The sequence below is a fragment of the Panthera leo genome, chromosome B1 (genome assembly GCF_018350215.1).
Source record: "Panthera leo isolate Ple1 chromosome B1, P.leo_Ple1_pat1.1, whole genome shotgun sequence".
NCBI classification, from domain to species: Eukaryota; Metazoa; Chordata; class Mammalia; order Carnivora; family Felidae; genus Panthera; species Panthera leo.
The window spans coordinates 45,511,763-45,531,321 of NC_056682.1; the positions used below are offsets into that span (position 1 = coordinate 45,511,763).

A 19,559-nucleotide genomic window follows, 5' to 3' on the forward strand; every position below is an offset into this window, starting at 1 on the left:
ATGGCATTTTTTACAGAAGTAGAAGAAACAATCCTAGCATTTGTATGGAACCATAAAAGGATGTAGATTAGTGCAGCCACTATGGAAAACAGTTTGGAGGTTCCCCAAAATAGATAAATTCTATTTAAACATAGAATGCCATATGATTCAGCAATCCCAATTCTGGATATATAGCCAAAGGAAATGAAATCACTATCTTATTAGTGATTAGGGATTAGTGGAGAGATATTTGCACTTCCCCTTGTTTGTTGCATCATTTTATGAGAGCCAAGACATGGAAACAACCTAAATGCCCATCGACAGATGAGTGGATAAGTAAAATGTGGTACACATATACAATGGAATCTTATTTGGTCATAAGAAAGAAGGAAATCCTGCCATTTGTAACAACATATATGAGGGCATTATGCTAAGTGAAATAAGTTCAGCAAAGACAAACACTGGACGACCTCACTATTATGCAGAAACTTAAAAAAGAAATCATAAAAACAAGGAGTGAATTGGTGGTTGCCAGGGGCTATGGGATGGGGGAAATGGGTGATTGTGGTCACAGGGTACAAACTTCCAGAATAAGTAAGTTCTGGGGATCTAATGTACACTATGGTGACTCTAGTTAAACATAGCGTAACATACAGGTGAAAGTTGCTGAGAGAGCATGAGAGAGTAAGTCTTAAATATTCCCACACACAAAAAAGAAGGTAACTCTGTAAGGTGATGCATGTGTTAATTAACCTTATTATGGTAATCATGTTGCAATACATATGTACATCAATATATATATGTATATATATGCGCACATATACTTTAAACTCATACAATTTTATATATCAAATATATCTCAATAAAGTTGGGAAAGAAGTTATTCTTAAAATCTCTAAATATCTCCATTTATATGGAAGCTTGTTTCACTTTTTTTTTAGTTAAACGTTAATTCTGGACATGAAGAGGCTATTTACTAGGGTGACTATATTCTGGGAAAAAGGAAATACTCAGGCCTACCAAAAATTCCATTGTGGCCCATAGTGGAGGCTTACTATGATCAGGTAATGGATTCTTAACTTGAGCCCAACTCTCAACAGGCCTAGTTAGTAACTTGATTCAACCTGTGCTTTTCTCTCCCCACAGTTCCTTTATACATGGTTGGAACAGACAAACTTGAGAATAGGCAAGATCCACACATTGGCACTCTAGACCCATGGAGGTGAGTGTCATTAAGGCAGAAAGCACTAAATGGAAACCTCTGGAAATTCCCCTCATTACCAAGATAGTAAACTAAGAATAATACCTCATCCCTTAGTGAACTGTAGAAACTAATACCACAATAAAAGACTGGAACAAGGTAGGGGTGGTGATATATGTTATATTCCCACTTAACCCAATGGGGGACTTTGTAGCCAATTTCATCAGTACCTCCTAACTCTCTACTAACTGATTTTCCAGGTCACTAATTTTACCTTCTTCTTTACTCAAACATCTGTTAAACCCATCTTTTACATACAATTTTACTTCATATACTTCTTAAATAATTTTTGACGGATCATCATTTTCTGGTAACTTTCTCCATCTTGTCACCCAATTTTTCTTGTGTGTGTGTGTGTGTGTGTGTGTGTAAACATTTTTATAGAAATTCAAATATTCTTTGTTTTCCAATAATATTCATTGACATAAAAATATCATAATATAATAATAGTAAATGGTAGAAGTTAATATAAAAGATTATAGATACAGTTTAATACCAATTTTGACATTATTTGGGGATTGTTTCTTATCAGCACATATACATGGCTGGCTTTTCTTTCCTCGTCTTTTTCATTTCTCTGAATGACTTCAGACTCTTTTACTAAGCAGCAGAGTTTTTAGAAGTCTTACATGAAAAAATGAGCAAAGGCCAAGAGGTGAATGCAGGCAGGGGCTCTTTCCCTCCACATATATTTTCACCACTGTGATAAACAATCAACCACAAGGCATTTCACATCAGAATCTTGCCTCATAAAGATGTTTACAACAAAAATGAGAATGCTTGAAGAACAGAAGAGTACTTGTTCTTCAAGAAACCATGTCCCTGGGCACTTCACAAATATGCTTACCAGAGACAGGTACAAGGGACTAAAACATCTAATGTGACCCCTGGAGAGTCACTTTTGCTTTAATATATTTCTGAGGGTGGGGATGATGAGTGCAAACAATGTACATAAAGCTAAAAACCAAAGGTTACTTGAAAAGCTTTGTCATGTTCTACCAGCAACTGTGATTTCCTTGAAGATGGGCATGTGGTTTGGATTCACCTGCATCGGATTCTGTTCCAGGGTCTTGAGATGGTCTGCTTCATGTCCTGCCAGGCCAGTGTCCCCTCACTACCAGCAGCATGCTGACCTGGTCATCTGTGAAATCTGGGTGTTGCTAACCAGTCAAGACATCCAGATGAAGCAGAGAAGGGTCAGTGAGCTTAGTAACTTCTGCAGTGGCTATGATGGTGTCACCGTACTCACCTGTATCTTTACCAAATCCAGAAGCCACGTTCCCAAACAGGAAGTGGAACTGCCCAGCCTCCCTGACCACCCTCTTGGCACCCTCCCTATGCTCCCTGATGCTCCAGAATGTGATGCGCTTCGGCATGATGGCCCACGGGGATTCCACTTGTCATCCTCCTCTTTTTACATGGCTTTTAATTTTTGGAAAAATCATTGAGATATTCTTCCACAGTGAGACAGATGATATTCCAGTGTTTGAACCTAACAGCCACTTTTTTCCCATCAGTTCACTGAGAGGTTGTTCTAAATCCAGGAAGACCTCCCGAAGCAGGCTCCTGCAGCCCTCCTTTGCAACGGTGTCTGAATTCCACCCATGTTTGGTTGGCTCAGAGATCTGCCCTCTTGCACTTCATTCTTTGAAATACTTCCTTTTAAAACCAACTATAAATTAAAGCTCTGACAGTAGTTGTTCATGGCTCTCATAAACTGAACATAATGTGGGCACTGCTGACTTCTTGGCCGTTCTCGATACAACTGAACTTCATCTTTGGATTTACTTAAAAATGAATCCATTTGCTAAAGGCACAGACTAGTTTGTGTAACAAACTTTTATTTTCAAGTCTTCACTTATCTGAGCAGCAACTTCAAGAATCTGCTCAGGACTTAGGGGAAAATGGCGGCGTAGGAGGACGCTGGGCTCACCGCGCGTCCTGCTGATGACTTAGATTCCACCTACACCTGCATAAATAACCCAGAAAGCCGCCAGAGGATTAGCAGAACGGAGTCTCCGGAGCCAAGCACAGACGAGAGGCCCACGGAAGAGGGTAGGAAGGGCGGCGAGGCGGTGAGCGCTCCACAGACTAACGGGAGGGAGCCGGGGCAGAGGGGCGGCTCACCGGCCAAGCAGAGCCCCCGAGTCTGGCTGGCAAAAGTGGAGGGGCCTGATGGACTGTGTTCCGACAGCAAGCGCGACTTAGCGTCTGGGAGGTCATAAGTTAACAGCTCTGCTCAGAAAGCGGGAAGGCTGGAGGACAAAGGGAGGGAGAGCTGCTGAGCCCCCGGACGACAGAGCTCAGTTTGGTGGGGAACAAAGGCGCTCGCCAGCGCCATCTCCCCCGCCCATCCCCCAGCCAAAATCCCAAAGAGAACCAGTTCCTGCCAGGGAACTTGCTCGCTCTGTGCAAACACCCAACTCTGTGCTCCTGCAGAGCCAAACCTCCGGCAGCGGATCTGACTCCCTCGCTGCCACAGGGCCCCTCCTGAAGTGGATCACCTAAGGAGAAGCGAGCTAAGCCTGCCCCTCCTGCCCCCGTGCACCTTGCCTACCCACCCCAGCTAATACGCCAGATCCCCAGCACCACAAGCCTGCCAGTGTGCAAGTAGCCCAGACGGGCCACGCCAAACCACAGGGAATCCCACCCCTAGGAGAGGGGAAGAGAAGGCACACACCAGTCTGACTGTGGCCCCAGTGGTGGGCTGGGGACAGACATCAGGTCGGACTGCGGCCCCGCCCACCAACTCTAGTTATACACCACAGCACAGGGGAAGTGCCCTGCAGGTCCTCACCACTCCAGGGACTATCCAAAATGACCAAACGGAAGAATTCCCCTCAGAAGAATCTCCAGGAAATAACAACAGCTAATGAGCTGATCAAAAAGGATTTAAATAATATAACAGAAAGTGAATTTAGAATAATAGTCATAAAATTAATCGCTAGGCTTGAAAACAGTATAGAGGACAGCAGAGAATCTCTTGCTACAGAGATCAAGGGACTAAGGAACAGTCATGAGGAGCTGAAAAGCACTTTAAACGAAATGCAAAACAAAATGGAAACGACGACAGCTCGGATTGAAGAGGCAGAGGAGAGAATAGGTGAACTAGAAGATAAAGTTATGGAAAAAGAGGAAGCTGAGAGAAAGACAGATAAAAAAATCCAGGAGATGAGGGGAAAATTACAGAACTAAGTGATACACTAAAAAGAAATAATATACGCATAATTGGTATCCCAGAGGAGGAAGAGAGAGGGAAAGGTGCTGAAGGGGTACTTGAAGAAATTATAGCTGAGAACTTCCCTGAACTGGGGAAGGAAAAAGGCATTGAAATCCAAGAGGCACAGAGAACTCCCTTCAGACATAACTTGAATCGATCTTCTGCACGAAATATCATAGTGAAACTGGCAAAATACAAGGATAAAGAGAAAATTCTGAAAGCAGCAAGGGATAAACGTGCCCTCACATATAAAGGGAGACCTATAAGACTCGTGACTTATCTCTCTTTTGAAACTTGGCAGGCCAGAAAGGCTTGGCATGATATCTTCAGTGTGCTAAACAGGAAAAATATGCAGCCGAGAATCCTTTATCCAGCAAGTCTGTCATTTAGAATAGAAGGAGAGATAAAGGTCTTCCCAAACAAACAAAAACTGAAGGAATTTGTCACCATTAAACCAGCCCTACAAGAGATCCTAAGGGGGATCCTGTGAGACAAAGTACCAGAGACATCACTACAAGCATAAAACATACAGACATCACAATGACTCTAAACCTGTATCTTTCTATAATAACACTGAACGTAAATGGATTAAATGCGCCAACCAAAAAACATAGGGTATCAGAATGGATAAAAAAACAAGACCCATCTATTTGCTGTCTACAAGAGACTCATTTTAGATCTGAGGACACCTTTAGATTGAGAGTGAGGGGATGGAGAACTATTTATCATGCTACTGGAAGCCAAAAGAAAGCTGGAGTAGCCATACTTATATCAGACAAACTAGACTTTAAATTAAAGTCTGTAACAAGAGATGAAGAAGGGCATTATATAATAACTACAGGGTCTATCCATCAGGAAGAGCTAACAATTATAAATGTCTATGCGCCGAATACAGGAGCCCCCAAATATATAAAACAATTACTCATAAACATAAGCAACCTTATTGATAAGAATGTGGTAATTGCAGGGGACTTTAACACCCCACTTACAGAAATGGATAGATCATCTAGACACACGGTCAATAAAGAAACAAGGGCCCTGAAGGATACATTGGATCAGATAGACTTGACAGATATATTTAGAACTCTGCATCCCAAAGCAACAGAATATATCTTCTTCTCGAGTGCACATGGAACATTCTCCAAGATAGATCATATACTGGGTCACAAAACAGCCCTTCATAAGTTTACAAGAATTGAAATTATACCATGCATACTTTCAGACCACAATGCTATGAAGCTTGAAATCAACCACAGGAAAAAGTCTGGAAAACCTCTAAAAGCATGGAGGTTAAAGAACACCCTACTAACGAATGAGTGGGTCAACCAGGCAATTAGAGAAGAAATTAAAAAATATATGGAAACAAACGAAAATGAAAATACAACAATCCAAACGCTTTGGGACGCAGCGAAGGCAGTCCTGAGAGGAAAATACATTGCAATCCAGGCCTATCTCAAGAAACAAGAAAAATCCCAAATACAAAATCTAACAGCACACCTAAAGGAAATAGAAGCAGAACAGCAAAGGCAGCCTAAACCCAGCAGAAGAAGAGAAATAATAAAGATCAGAGCAGAAATAAACAATATAGAATCTAAAAAAAACGGTAGAGCAGATCAACGAAACCAAGAGTTGGTTTTTTGAAAAAATAAACAAAATTGACAAACCTCTAGCCAGGCTCCTCAAAAAGAAAAGGGAGATGACCCAAATAGATAAAATCATGAATGAAAATGGAATTATTACAACCAATCCCTCAGAGATACAAACAATTATCAGGGAATACTATGAAAAATTATATACCAACAAATTGGACAACCTGGAAGAAATGGACAAATTCCTAAACACCCACACTCTTCCAAAACTCAATCAGGAGGAAATAGAAAGCTTGAACAGACCCATAATCAGCGAAGAAATTGAATCGGTTATCAAAAATCTCCCAACAAATAAGAGTCCAGGACCAGATGGCTTCCCAGGGGAGTTCTACCAGACGTTTAAAGCAGAGATAATACCTATCCTTCTCAAGCTCTTCCAAGAAATAGAAAGGGAAGGAAAACTTCCAGACTCATTCTATGAAGCCAGTATTACTTTGATTCCTAAACCAGACAGAGACCCAGTAAAAAAAGAGAACTACAGGCCAATATCCCTGATGAATATGGATGCAAAAATTCTCAATAAGATACTAGCAAATCGAATTCAACAGCATATAAAAAGAATTATTCACCATGATCAAGTGGGATTCATTCCTGGGATGCAGGGCTGGTTCAACATTCGCAAATCAATCAACGTGATACATCACATTAACAAAAAAAAAGAGAAGAACCATATGATCCTGTCAATCGATGCAGAAAAGGCCTTTGACAAAATCCAGCACCCTTTCTTAATAAAAATGCTTGAGAAAGTCGGGATAGAAGGAACATACTTAAAGATCATAAAAGCCATTTATGAAAAGCCCACAGCTAACATCATCCTCAACAGGGAAAAACTGAGAGCTTTTTCCCTGAGATCAGGAACACGACAGGGATGCCCACTCTCACCGCTGTTGTTTAACATAGTGCTGGAAGTTCTAGCATCAGCAATCAGACAACAAAAGGAAATCAAAGGCATCAAAATTGGCAAAGATGAAGTCAAGCTTTCGCTTTTTGCAGATGACATGATATTATACATGGAAAATCCGATAGACTCCACCAAAAGTCTGCTAGAACTGATACATGAATTCAGCAAAGTTGCAGGATACAAAATCAATGTACAGAAATCAGTTGCATTCTTATACACTAACAATGAAGCAACAGAAAGACAAATAAAGAAACTGATCCCATTCACAACTGCACCAAGAAGCATAAAATACCTAGGAATAAATCTAACCAAAGATGTAAAAGATCTGTATGCTGAAAACTATAGAAAGCTTATGAAGGAAATTGAAGAAGATATAAAGAAATGGAAAGACATTCCCTGCTCATGGATTGGAAGAATAAATATTGTCAAAATGTCAATACTACCCAAAGCTATCTACACATTCAATGCAATCCCAATCAAAATTGCACCAGCATTCTTCTCGAAACTAGAACAAGCAATCCTAAAATTCATATGGAACCACAAAAGGCCCCGAATAGCCAAAGTAATTTTGAAGAAGAAGACCAAAGCAGGAGGCATCACAATCCCAGACTTTAGCCTCTACTACAAAGCTGTCATCATCAAGACAGCATGGTATTGGCATAAAAACAGACACATAGACCAATGGAATAGAATAGAAACCCCAGAACTAGACCCACAAACGTATGGCCAACTCATCTTTGACAAAGCAGGAAAGAACATCCAATGGAAAAAAGACAGTCTCTTTAACAAATGGTGCTGGGAGAACTGGACAGCAACATGCAGAAGGTTGAAACTAGACCACTTTCTCACACCATTCACAAAAATAAACTCAAAATGGATAAAGGACCTGAATGTGAGACAGGAAACCATCAAAACCTTAGAGGAGAAAGCAGGAAAAGACCTCTCTGACCTCAGCCGTAGCAATCTCTTACTTGACACATCCCCAAAGGCAAGGGAATTAAAAGCAAAAGTGAATTACTAGGACCTTATGAAGATAAAAAGCTTCTGCACAGCAAAGGAAACAACCAACAAAACTAAAAGGCAACCAACGGAATGGGAAAAGATATTTGCAAATGACATATTGGACAAAGGGCTAGTATTCAAAATCTATAAAGAGCTCACCAAACTCCACACCCAAAAAACAAATAACCCAGTGAAGAAATGGGCAGAAAACATGAATAGACACTTCTCTAAAGAAGACATCCGGATGGCCAACAGGCACATGAAAAGATGTTCAATGTCGCTCCTCATCAGGGAAATACAAATCAAAACCACACTCAGATATCACCTCACGCCAGTCAGAGTGGCCAAAATGAACAAATCAGGAGACTACAGATGCTGGAGAGGATGTGGAAAAACGGGAACCCTCTTGCACTGTTGGTGGGAATGCAAATTGGTGCAGCCGCTCTGGAAAGCAGTGTGGAGGTTCCTCAGAAAATTAAAAATAGACCTACCTTATGACCCAGCAATAGCACTGCTAGGAATTTATCCAAGGGATACAGGAGTACTGATGCATAGGGGCACTTGTACCCCAATGTTTATAGCAGCACTCTCTACAATAGCCAAATTATGGAAAGAGCCTAAATGTCCATCAACTGATGAATGGATAAAGAAATTGTGGTTTATATACACAATGGAGTACTACATGGCAATGAGAAAGAATGAAATATGGCCCTTTGTAGCAACGTGGATGGAACTGGAGAGTGTGATGCTAAGTGAAATAAGCCATACAGAGAAAGACAGATACCATATGGTTTCACTCTTATGTGGATCCTGAGAAACTTAACAGAAACCCATGGGGGAGGGGAAGGAAAAAAAAAAAAAAGAGGTTAGAGTCGGAGAGATCCAAAGCATAAGAGACTGTTAAAAACTGAGAACAAACTGAGGGTTGATGGGGGGTGGGAGGGAGGGGAGGGTGGGGGATGGGTATTGAGGAGGGCACCTTTTGGGATGAGCACTGGGTGTTGTATGGAAACCAATTTGACAATAAATTTCATATATTAAAAAAAAAAAAAAAGAATCTGTTCAAACATCTGGAAGCACCTGGTGGTACCCACTTTGGTCAGCTTCAGGATCAGTCTCTTTTATGTAGTCTTCTTGTTTGTTTCTAGTGCTTTTTGCAGCCAGGTAATAATGTCTGAAGTGAGAGTTGACATGTACCTGTGGAGCAGCTCAGAGACCACGTTTGGAGAAAGTAAAGGTTCCAGGGCATTGACATCTACTTCGGGGCCAGCTCCATATTCTCCATCACCTCTGTGCTTGTGTAGGTATTTGAGACCCATGTCAACAAGGCTCTTGCTCTCATTTGCTTCTAGGTCTTCTGACTTGAGCTCCTGCATCCATGTTCTCAGGGTCTGGTTGTACATGTTCAGATGGCTTCCGAAAATCTCACACTGGGGAGGGAAACACTCAACCATTAGGTTTGTGGCAATGATGGGTCATCCAGGACATACTTCCTTATGATTTCCAGATGGCAGATGAACCACGTCTTTTTGGACTCCCTGGGGTCTTCCTGTGTGTCCTCAATTCTAGCAGTCAAGTTTCCATCCAAGTTTCCAATTTCTCCTTGCAATTCTTGGGCCCCTAGGGAGATATAAAGCTAGTTTGCCTTTTTTGGTCAGATACACATTGGTCAATTTTTCTTCCTTTTGATAATCCTGACGACTGAGACTAGCAAGTGGGGTCACAGGAGATGATGACCAGCAAATTCTGCAGCACCATCAACATCTGCCTGACCAGCTCATCTGAGAGCCCCTGCATGCTCCCAAAGTAGCCATGGGTGAAGGTCATGTTGTGCATGTTCCCACTGTCCATGTGGGACTGCTTGAATGTCAACCGTTCTTGAGAGTGAGCACTCCAGGTCGATCAGCTTCTGGGAGGCTTGAAGAAAAGCCCCTTGTTCAATGAGATCATGGGTCTCCCTCACAATCTGGGGGCCTGAGATGTTCTTGAGGGTCTCTGAATACTTCATGTCCTTGAGTGGCACTGAGGCTCTGTCTCCAGTCTTTGCTGACATTGGCAAAGGACTTCTGGATGTGTTTGACATCGTTCCATGCCTTGTGGAGCTGGTTCAGGCCTGTACAGCACCCCATCCAACCACAAATAGATAGTGTCCTTCCATCTGGCCTCTGTGGAGGCCTTTTTCTGGGCCTCTTTTCTGCTATCTTGCTCCACTTTGTCCAGCTGGTTCTGGGCACTGAAGCATCCCAGCATCCCTTTGGACTGCTTCAATAGCTTCCTGATCTGTCACATTGGTGGTTATAAACCAGGTGAAATCCCTGTACCTGTCACACTAGAGTTACCCATCCTCACTGCCCCCAGCGAGGAAGAAGCATCACCCATTTTCTTGGACCCCATCTAAGTGTCACCCAATTTCTTGGACATATTCATCACAGTTACTTTAAAGTATGTCTTCTCTATTCTATCTAGATCATCTGTATTTTGTCTCCATTACCTGTTTCTTTCCTTTGGGTTTTTGGTCATTTGAGTCTCTGTATTGTCATTCATGGTAATAATTTAGATTATTATTTATTTCTTGAAGGTAGAAAAGGAATAAAAGAGACTATCAGTGTTGCCATATCTCAGCAACTAGAAGGAAGCAAGGCTCGGGAGCCTATCTGGAGGCTAATTTGGGTTGCTAGAAAAAAGCATAAATTAAGGCAGAGATAAGACTGACTATAATCATTTTTATAGAGTGCTAGATACTGTGTAGAAACTCTGAATAATACTAACTTCCAGCAGAGAGGGTTTATTTATTTTTTACTTACAGGTAGTTACAATAGGGATTGATCACCTTGATGTAATCAGGGAAGGAGAGGCACTGAATCTGACTTCAGGCTTTATGAGAACTATTCTATTTCTAGTTTGAAGTAATCCTGAAGTAGGACCTTTCAAGAACGTCAGCTGAAAGCAAAGGTTGTTTTTCTAGGCCCATCCTCTTGCCAGGCCTTGAATGCCAATTTTCCCCTCCCCAGCAGAATTCTCAATTTCTCTGAAAAAATAATCTGGAAATTTTTTTTTTTTTCAGTAGATCAGTATACTGATCAGTATATGCTCTCAATTTTCTTTAATTATCTGGATTGCTTAGTGATTCCCGCGAGTAAAAAAAGAAGGAGGTCCATAATCAAGCTTTGAGTAATGCTAATACCTAATTGTGTTGTATAAAAGGCAAGCTGGAGGTACCATGAGAATGCATATTCAAAAAAGCAAAAGGAAAATTAGAAGATTGTCTTACACGAAAGTCAAGGGAAGACAGTTTCAGGATGGAGGGAGAAAAGTGTGATTAACTGTTCTAATTCTCTATATTGAGTGACTTACGTGTAATTAGTGATCTTGAAAGAGTATTTTTAGTAAATAATGGAGATGACAGCTAGGTTGGGGTGGCTTAAGTAGGGAAACAGAGATGTGGAAATAAAGTAGCGAATGTAGACAGCTAGTTAAAAAAGACTGCCTGTGACAAGAGGACAAGAAAAAGGATGTATCAGGGGAAAGATGGGGTTGAATAATAAATTGAAGATAAGAATGGCCTTTCTTTACTGCCTTCTTCTCAGTACCATTAGCCAGCCTTTCCCTGCTTTCCTGAAAGATGAAATGCTGCTATTTTCTTGAAGGCAAGAAAGAGTGAAAGATGGACAGCATTTCCATACCTCAGAAAGAAAGAAACAAGTCTCGCTGGGCTATCTGGAGGCTGATTTAGGTTGCTACAGAAAAGAGTAAATTAAGGCAGAGAACACGCTGACTTCAACCATCCACCTGACCTGAGGAGTCACTGCTTTGTCTGAAGTTGCCCTCTCTCCTGCCTTTACAAGAAACAGTCAGGAGACAGCCACACAAAAGCTGCTTTTTTTCCTTTTCAAAAACAAGAGGAGGGCTGGGACATTTCCCCCTAGCTGCAGGGATCTGTTAATTGGCTCCCCAGTAAAATTACAGAAGCAGCCTGCCTGATAATGATTGTAAATGACAGAGACGATCAGGTTTACCTTGTGACGTCCCCAGGGGACTTGTAGTTAGTTTAGTCTGAACTTACCATCAGCTGCTCAGGTAGCTTTCTTCTCAGCACGCAGTGGCTAGACTCATCCTGTATTCTTTCAAACCTAATTAGCATTAGGGGCCTTTTCTCTTTCTCCCTCCCATCCCTGGAAGCCTCCTTCTTCTTACTGTCCCCCCTCCTCCTCCTCACTTTCCATGTCTCCCTAAGCATGCCAATCGAGAAACTGAGGATTACTTACAGAGGTTGGGCTCTTTTGTCTCTTGGCCTGCAAGAAACAACTCATGGCTTTGAGCTGTAGGCTACTGTCCCTCCAGGAAACTATGCACCAACTTCACTGAACTCCAACCTCCATTGACTCCTTTACAGTTTGAAGGTACTCAGCTTGAGGATTTTATAGTTCATTGTAGGTGTTTGGAATGTACTATGGGTCTTAAATAGAAGCTAATATGCCAAAGAGCTAAATGTTGAAGGAGGCAGCTTTCATTAAAACCAAATCTCCAATCTTTTTATCTTCCAGAAATATGTGGATGTGGGTATAGTTACATATGTCTGCATATGTATGTTTGTATGTGAATTGTATGTATGTGAATATGAGGATATTTAATATATATTAGATATACTATTATGTACACATATAAAATACATGTAATCTATGTGTGTGTGTATATATACATGTATATGTGTGTATGTGTGGGTATGTAACATATATTACAGACATATATTACATAGTACATATACATATATATTAATCCAAACTGTAATGTATGGGTCACTTATGGATCTTATTAAAATGCAGACTCTGATCCAGGAGGTCTGGGACAGAGCCTACTTTCGGGTAATGTAGGTGTTGCTGGTTTGGGGACCACACTTTGGAGAGCAAATCTTAGAGAGATCTTTGCATATTCTCCTCCAGCGTCATCTTAAACCTAACTGCCCTACTCCTCAGTTCTGTGCAAATGTCGCTCCGGTATTTCTTTAAGGCTAACAGTCCACTTGATAGAGGGCATTTTTTGCTGTTTCTCAAGATGAAATTAGCAGACTGTGAACTGGTGTTCTGCTTTCCTGTTCCAGACAAGTCCACTGGGAAGTGCCAAAGATGATGTGAAATCTCTTTAGATTTTTATTAGTTTACTGTTATTTGTTTAATTTGCTAAATTGAGCAAGTTATGTCATGAATTTTTAGGTAATTTTTATCTATTACACTATGTGTATTTATCTATACGCATATGTGTATAAGGTTATAAATTCACTTTTGCTATTTTTTTTTCTCAGCATTTTGATGTTACTGGTCCATAACCTTTTTTTTTTCCCCTTCAATTTCTCAAGGGAAATCCCTTTATAGGGAATCTGCTTTTCTGTCTAAGTATAGCTATGTCTATATGTAGACTCATTTTACATATAGACTTCTTGCTCATGACTCACTGGACTTCTGATATCTCAGGATTCTTGTATTTTATCAATTCTAAAAATTTTGTGACTTTTTTTTTTTTTTTTTTTTTTTGCATCTTCCCCATTATCTCCCTGTCTGGAAATTGAGTTCTTTATATATTAGCCTTTCTCATTCTCTCCTCCATGTTCCCTAACTTCTCTTTCATATTTTCCATTTGTTATATCTTTATTTTACATTTTATGCAAATGATTCAGATTTATCTATATGTAACATTGCTTAAGGCACATACTGAATTTTAATGTAATCAACATGTCTAGAAGTTCTGATTCTTTTTCAACCCTACCTGCTCATTTTTTCCCCACAGTATCCTTTTCTTTCATCATGATTTATAATTATATCTTTTTAACCTTTTTCATCATTTTAAGTGTATGGCCTTTTTCAGATTGTTCTAATATCCAAAGTCTGGGGTCATGCTAACTCTCTTGTTTGATTTGTCTGCTGATCCTGATTTATGAGGATAATTTCTCATTTTATTTCTAATTTTTTATTGTGGGCATATTGTCAGTTTTTAGAAAGTTTTGAATTCATGACCACCTCCCCCTCCCCCCCCCCCCCCCCCAAACACCAATGGAGTTTTAAAATTCTTTCCTGCAAAGCATTATTCATTTCTTTCTACCAGTTATCTCAAGAAGTTGCTTGCCTGGAATCAGATTCTTTTTCCCATTCCTTTCTCAGTTTTAAATTCCTGCCACATGGCATATAAATGGGGATACTACATTTACATATAATGTGAGCTTGGGGCTTCCATTTCTCATGATAGGTGTTTTTCGCACCAACATCCCTAAGCAGAGATAAATTTTCTTGTTCCTTTCTTGGGTCAGTATGAGGAGCCTGTTGATTGCCTCTTACACAGATAAGCTGAGCTTTCCCTGGTGATGGTTACCTTAGGTCTCAGTTCTTGTCTGTATTTCCTGGCTCCACGTGGCATTACAGTCACAGCTATTGACGAAATAGTCCTATGGATGAGTCTTCTATCTCTCACAGACACTCTTTCTGACTATGACCTCCTTGCTTCTGGCTGGAAGCTTCTACTTCTTAAAAAAAAAAACTTTTTTAATGTTTGTTTATTTTTGAGAGAAGGAGCGTGGGTGGGGGGTGGGGCGCAGAGAGAGAGGGAGACACAGAATCTGAAGCATTCTCCAGGTTCTGAGCTGTCAGTACAGAGCCCGACACTGGGCTCAAACTCACAAGCCGTCACTGGGATCGAATTCACAAGCCGTGAGATCATGACCTGAGCCGAAGCCGGCCACTTAACTGACTGAGCCACCCAGGTGCCCCGCTTTTACTTCCTTTAAAAACTGCTATATGTTTAAAAATTCTTGTGTTGTAATTTACCTAGCATTTCTGAGAATTTGTAGCAGGAAGAAAATCCACTTGAATTCAGTTAGTCATACTGTTGAAACCATAAGTGCCCAGAGTGAGCTTTCAAAATATAAATGATGACACATCATTTTTACAGTGTTTTAAAATTGTTAAAGAGCTTCTCATTGATAGAATAACATGTTAGAATAAGATGTAATCTGTTTTTCATGGTCTAAGAATCTTTCTTAATCAGGTCCCACCCATTCTCCCAGTATCATATCATGTAACTCTTCCTGTGGCTCGTTCCTTATCCTGTAACCATACTGGCTTGCTTTCTTTTCTTGTACATGCCAAGTTCTCTCTCCTAAAACAGTGTTTCCACAGGATTCTTCCCACCTTTCAGTGGTCCTGGATCATCATATTCTCGATCACATCAATATGCTTAGTTCCTTCCCAGTATTTGACACAATACATAGTTATCTTGCCCATTTACTTATTTATTTTCTGCCTCTAAATAGAGTGTATGCTCCATGGGGAAAGCAACTTTGTCTTGCTCTATCCTCAGCATCTAGCACAGTACCTGATACACAGTAGACAGTGAATGGATATATGTGTTCAATGAAAGAGTATGGAAGTAATGTTCAGCATCCTGTAGTTTAACTTTCTGCTTTTATAAAAAAATAAAATGAGCTGGGAAAGTAGCTGAGAAAAGTTTAAGCACTTGTCCAAGATCATAAGTGTTTAATTAGATACCTGAAACAAGTATTCCTGTCTCCTGACTCCCCTGCCCTATTTTCTTTCTGGTCACCACTCCAGTGGTTATAGAAGGCCCATATCAGGGATTTAGAAAGACAATGGATTAATAGGCTATAGGGTGATCCATGACCTCCCTCCCACTTATATGATGAATTTTGTGGAATATACACACATATTAATTTTCTGAGGAAGAAGCCTGTACCTTTCATTCAATTTTCAAAAGAGTCAAAGCTTCAAAAAATCTTAGCAACTACTGGCCTACATACATATTGTTTATGAACTATTAAGTTCCTTGCATATTTTCTCTTGTCTTTGTATCAGTTCTTCTATAAGTAATAATTGAATAATCATTAAGGAAGTGAAAGACCTATATTCTAGACACTAGAAAAGATTGACTAAATAAAGTGAAGATGATACAAATGGAAAGATAGTCCATGCTCATGGATTGAAAGAATTAATACTGTCTTTTTTTATTTTATTAAAATTTTTTTTTTAATGTTTATTTATTTCTGAGACAGAGAGAGACAGAGCATGAGTAGGGGAGGGGCAGAAAGAGAGGGATACACAGAATCCGAAGCAGGCTCCAGGCTCTGAGCTGTCAGCACAGAGCCCGAGGCGGGGCTCGAACTCACTGTGAGATCATGACCCGGGCTGAAGTTGGATGCTTAACCGACTGAGCCACCCAGGCGCCCCAAGAATTAATATTGTTAAAATGTCTGTACTACCCAAAGTAATCTCCAGATTTAATGCAATCCCTATCAAAGTACCAATAGCATTTTTTTCACAGAAGTAGAACAAACACTAAAATTTGTATGGAACCACAAAAGACCCTGAATAGCCAAAGCAATCTTGAGAAAGAAGAACAAAACTGAAGGTATCACCATCCCAGATTTCAACATATACTACAAAGCTACAATATCAAAACAGCATGGTACTGGCAAAAAATAGACAAATGGATCAAAGGAACAAAATAGAGAGCCCAGAAATAAACCCACACTTATGTGGTCAATCTATGATAAAATATAATGACAACACATCATTTTTACAATTTTTTAGAATTGGTAAAGAGCTTCTCATTTATGGGGCAAAAAGTCCCTTCAATAAATGATGGTGGGAAAACTGGACACCTACATGCAAAAGAATGAAACTGAAACACTTTATTTTACCATACACAAAAATAAATTCAAAATGAACTAAAGACCAAATGTGAGACATGAAACCATAAAGCTCCTAGAAGAAAACACAGGCAATTTCTTTGATACTGGTCATAACATCTTTCTAGATATGTCTCCTCAGGCAAGGAAAACAAAAACAAAAGTAAACTATTAAGACTACATCAAAATAAAAATTTTAGGCACAGTGAAGGAAATCATCAACAAAACAAAAAGGCAACCTACTGCATAGAAGAATATTTGAAAATGACATATCTGATAAAAAGGGCTAACATTCAAAATATACAAGCTACGCAGCTCATCCCCCCCAAACCCAAAATAATCCAACTAAAAACTGGGCAGAGGACCTGAATAGGCATTTTCACAAAAACATACAGATGGCCGACACACAAAAAGATGCTCAACATCAGTAATCATCAAGGAAATGCAAATAAAAACCACAATGAGATATCTCCTCACACCAGTGAGAATTATTATTTTGAAAAAGAAATAACAAGTGTTAGTAAAGATGTGGAGAAAAAGGAACCCTCTTCCACTGTTGGTAGGAATGGAAATCAGTGAAGCCACTATGGAAAATAGTATAGAGGTTCCTCAACACATTAAAAATAGAAATACTCTATCATCCAGTAATTCCACTACTGGATATTTACCCAAAGAAAACCATAACACTAATTCAAAAAGGTATATGTACCCTTATATTTATTGCAGCACTTTTTAAATAGCCAAGATGTGAAAACAACCTAGGTGACCATCAATAGATGAATGAATAAAGAAGGTATGTTATATATGTGTACAAACATGCACACACACACACACACACACACACACACACACACGCACACACACACTGGAATATTACTCAGCCACAAAAAAAGAATGAGATCTTGCCATTTGTGACAAGACGGATGGACCTAGAGAGTATTATGCTAAGTGAAAATAAGTCAAAGACAAATACTGTATGATTTCACTTATATTGGAATCTGAAAAAACAAAACAAATGAACCAAGTAGAAACAACCCATAAATACAGAGAACAAATTGGTGGTTGCCATAAGGGAGAGGGAGGAAAAAGGGGTGAAAGTGAGTGGAAGGTACAGGCTTCCAGTTATAAAATGAGTAAGTCATGAGGATAAGAGGTACAGCATAGGGAATATAGACAACGGTATTGTGGTAGTGTTGTGTGGTGACACATGGAAGCCACATTTGTGGGTGAGCATAGTATAGTATTTAGAGTTGTTGAACTACTATGATATACACCTGTATTGTAATATTGTGTGTCAACCATACTTCAGTGAAATAAAGGTCTGAATAATCATTATCAATTAAGAATCTACTATATTGCTAGAGCATCTAGTGCCATGATTTGTATTAAAATGTTGCCATTTATAAGTAAAAGGTTTTGTTCTAGAGCTATGGAATCACTTTGCACAGGAGTCTAGGGGTATTCTGACAATTTTATTTATCAAGACTGGCAGTAACAACACTCAAATGTTGGCTGTAGTGCATATACCTCAATGTTTATTTAGCCATATTTCTGGTAATTGTTCCCCTAAAATACTAAAAAATAAAGAGTTTCTCATTCTAAATTCTCTGCTGTGTTGGAAACGAGCTCATTTGTGGGATCAGCTTTGACTCTGGAGAAGTGAGATTCAGATGCTGAACAGATTGGTTGATAATGTGTAGAGCAGATTTGTGGATTTTAAATATGCAAAGGACTAATCTATACTTTTCTTTCTCAGCAATATTTTTTCCTACCAAATCTATGTGTAAAAGATCCCGCAGAGAATGGGGAGAAGGAATGATCCTGCCTTTGCAGTAGATGTTTGGTGCAGTGTCTTCCCAGACCATGAACCATTTTCCCTTTCATCCCTGAGAAAAGTCCTTCATTGGAGATGCCCTGCTGCTCAGCCATTGATAGCTGTGGTTGAGTGGCCAAAGCTGAACCCACTACATACTGTCTTTCAGAAATTAGGATTTGAGAGACAGAGACAGGCCAGTTAAATCTCTGATGCACCTACAACTCTTATCTATAAATGTGGAATTGCAAGAAAATATACTTTGCCACGTGTAATGAAAGGCAACAAAAAAAGCCAGTCTGTAAAAAGTGAAGGTAAAGATGACTCAGGTAAGCTTAAACAAGAAAAAAGAAAAGAAAAGAAAAGAAAAGAAAAAAGAAAAGAAAAGAAAAGAAAAGAAAAGAAAAGAAAAGAAAAGAAAAAAGAATCTCCTTGGTCTCTGACAACTTTCCTTACAATTACTCCTTTTTTTCCCCCACATAGACTGAGTTAATTTTATTACAAACTAAGTTTAACTAATATAAAATTTTATTTCCTGTGGATGAATGTTCTTTCTTTTTGGTTTGTTTCATTTCTTTGATTTGTGTGCTTGGATGCAGAATGTCTGCAAGTGCTGGAGTCAAGTCAATTAGGTTCAAATGGTGATTTGATCACTTGCTAGCAAAGTATAATAATTTGGATGCACTCATACTAAAAATTTACTGGTTATCTGAAAGTTCAAATTTAACTGGGTATCTTTTCTTTGATCTAGCAACCCTACTTGTGCCATAGCTGCTTCCTTTGTAAAGTGGAGGTACTAATACCAAATTAGCAAAGGGGTTAAGAATGTCAAGGATATCACAAACATCATTTAAAATAATATATCAGAAATACAGTTTATTATTTTCTTTCCTCTTCTCTTTTACCTGTGTTGTATCTGGAACACAAGAAGGTGTTACATACAAAGGTCATCGTTACGAGACCACCAATTGGGAGTAAATGGTTCATTTTGGAACATGGGGAAGTTTTGTATGCTTTTTATGCAATGATGTCTTTATTCTCAGAT

The 19,559-nt window shown here is 39.5% G+C and overlaps 1 pseudogene; it reads right to left on the reverse strand.

The window, feature by feature from the left end:
- Positions 1–2,228: 2,228 nt before the first annotated feature.
- Positions 2,229–19,465, reverse strand: LOC122218365 (annotated as a pseudogene).
- Positions 19,466–19,559: the final 94 nt, after the last annotated feature.